Source organism: Morus notabilis, unplaced genomic scaffold (genome assembly GCF_000414095.1).
Source record: "Morus notabilis unplaced genomic scaffold, ASM41409v2 Scaffold397, whole genome shotgun sequence".
NCBI lineage: Eukaryota > Viridiplantae > Streptophyta > Magnoliopsida > Rosales > Moraceae > Morus > Morus notabilis.
In genome coordinates, this window is record NW_010363944.1 from 517305 (window position 1) to 520390 (window position 3086).

Genomic DNA, 3086 nt, shown 5'->3' on the forward strand with positions numbered 1-3086 from the left:
GGGTGGGGGAGAGCCTTATGTGAATTTGGAAGGAAATCTGCTTTCGCTGATGGTCGACCAAAGAGGATTGGGCGCCAGTGACCCAATGAGGCTCAAGGAAGGACTCATAGAGAGCCTGAAAGACAACGGAGAAACGAGGGGGAAGTTTCAGCGTCGCCCCAATCTCGGCGTCAGATATGTCCGAGACTTGGAACTTGGGGTCCATAATTTTGGCCCATGGAATAAGCACGCGCTCTCTCGGCGCCGAGGGAATTTCGACGTCGGGGATGGAAACCGTCGGCGTCCACGTTTCTGCCACCGGCGCTTTGTCCCTGCGTCTCTTTTTCCTCACAAGTTCCTCCTCCGACCCCGGAGGGCCCTTCTTAGTCATTCTGCTCTTTGGGGCACGAGAAGAAGAGGAAGCTTTCTCTTTTCCTTTTGACTGAGGCGGCGGGACCGGCGGGGGCTGTTGGTCTGACGGCGGCTGCTGGCTCGGCCCAGACTGCTGGCCGCCAGGAAGTTGGATCCTCAAGGACGCCATTTCTGCAGGAAAACGACGAGGTCAAAATACATGCAACATTGGAAGAACCCAAGTCACAGTAAAAAATGGCGTCGAAAGCAAAGAATACCTTCGTCGTTTAGGTGGAAGTACTGACGGACGGCGTCTAAATCAACGGGGTCTGGGAGATCGAGGATCAGACCAGCTTCGCGAAGGTTTTTCTGGGTCAGGAGCGTCTCGATATGACGAACCTCTGACGGGAAAGAAAAAGCCTTTTCGATCCTCGCTAAGCTATTCCCGGAGAACTTCGGCCAGTCCTGACTTACTATAATGCGAACAAAATGTCAGTAGAAAAACAGGAGAAATCAAAGTCAGATAACCAAAAGCCAAGAAAACTTACCCATATTCCCAAACGCCGCCTGCACCTGCCTTCGACGGGGTAGGCGGTCGTTGGGGTGAAAGTTGAAGGGCCCTTGAATCATGAAGAACATAGGCTTCCACCCATGAGACGACGAGGGGGTGCTCAATATGAGCTTCCTGAGTCTGGGCTGGGACCTCCCGTGACCACTCAAAAAATACCACCCCTCACACTTGGCGACGTGGCATAATTTATACATGAATCGAAACTCGTCGACAGGGAGGTCCATATCGAATCACTGATGCCATAAAATCCAGGCACCAGCAAAGCAGTACCAAAAGTTTGGCGCCAGCTGAGCAGGAGAAATGCCGTAAAAATGGCAATACTCCTTCACGAAGTGATGGACAGGAAGGGTCATCCCCGCAGTGACAGCTCTAGTGTAGACCGGAAGATATCCGGTCGGCGGCATACTGGTTCTGAAGTGCACGTCTGGAAGAAGGTATTCAAACCACCTTCCGTCAATACACCCTTCCTTCATAGCCTAGATGATGTCTTTGTTCCGGACCCTCGACGCCATAATGTCGGCTGTGAAGAAAGGCCTATCTGGTTCGCCACTAGTGGCAGCCAGAAGGGCATCTACCGCCGAAGCGGCCACCCCGCTTACATCCCCCCCGTGAAGGGGATTCGTTCTACAGCTTCGTCCAAAACTCGCTCGAAACTATCGAACTCACTACCAAAGCTGTCGACTGGGGCGTATCTGGCTTCGAATCCAGCCTCGACGTCTTCTACGTCTCTCAGCACGGAATCGACGCTGGAAGACAATGAAGAGCAGGAGAGCTCCACCACAGAGGGGGGGTCTGGGCGGACGACCGGAGAATCCTCTCGACTGGGGGAACTTTGGGCCATTGTTCTGGTGATTAAACAGACAAAGAGCTAAGTTAAAACCCTGACATCGAGAGGATGAAAGAACGGCTACTCTAAGCTACGACAACTCAAAACGCCATGATATGACGCCGACCATTCATACGAGAATGGTAACGGCGAGTGCTCATAGGAATCCAGGCCCAGAACCCAGAAGCCGGAAGCACACAGACAGCGAAGGGACGGTATCCAACACGAAAAAATGAAACGAAGTAAGTTTCCCTAGTTTCTACGTCCCACACATTCTTTAGACATATACACAGGGTTCAAAATAGAAAGATAGAAGGAGCCTATGTATACAAGTAGCAGACAGGGGGCGAGGAGAGGAAGGAGTCCGTTGGAGAAGGCGGCTGTCCAACATATGCGAAATAAAAACTTGGGAGTTTCGAAAAAATGGCTCTCAAGCTCGTAGTGGGTATTTAAAGGGATGGGCACCCTCGACCCTGACCGTCAGATAAAGATCTTAAAGATCCGATGGCCAGGGAAACCTGCCCAAATCTGACGGTGATAAGGTAGGGCGGGAAACAGAAGAGTCGCGATCCAAAGGCCCATATTCGTTCTTTTTGAAATAAAGGCCGTACGTTATCATGAGAAATCGATCGACGCGACGGTTACGTTCCCTGAAGGATATCCAAAGGTCCCAGGCCATCATTGCAAGCAGAGGCTCGGGACCGATTTTCCACACCCAAAGCACGAAGGGGCAATCGAACCTAAGTCCGAGGCCACCCAAAAGGCGCCCTCGACCTGGGGGGTAGCTGTTTGTGTGGAAAAATATGGCAGGCGCGTGGGTGAAGTACACCGCGACACGTGACCTTAATTAACCCCCACCGAGTAAGGAACCCTCGACGCTTACAGATTCCTCATATTCCTCTGCGAAGGCCCCAGGACGAAGTCCAAGTTAAGACGACGATCCTTTGTGGCGCCGACCAATTGCGCCGTCGACGCGATAGGATGAAGATCTCTCGACCACAGGAAGAAGGCGGTTGGGCTAAGAGGTACTGGCGACGAGGGGAACGTCCTTAGGAGGACGTAACGGGTTACGTACAAGAGGGGAGGCGGTCTGCGAGCATTAATTGTGAGCTGTCAGACTGCCCCCATACGAGACAGGAAAGTATTACGGAGAAGCACAGAGCTGTAATAGAAGACTAATCAGCTGAATGAATAGTGCAAAGTAGTGGGCTACGTTTGGGCCTACCAAAGGGGAGCACTTGAGTGGTTCTAGCTGTGAGGGAAACCTCCCGAGCGAAGGAAGCCCCAGTATAAAAGGAGAAAGACCCCCAACGAGGAGGGGGTTAAAAAATAAAAATAAAAACACTAGCAGAGAAAACA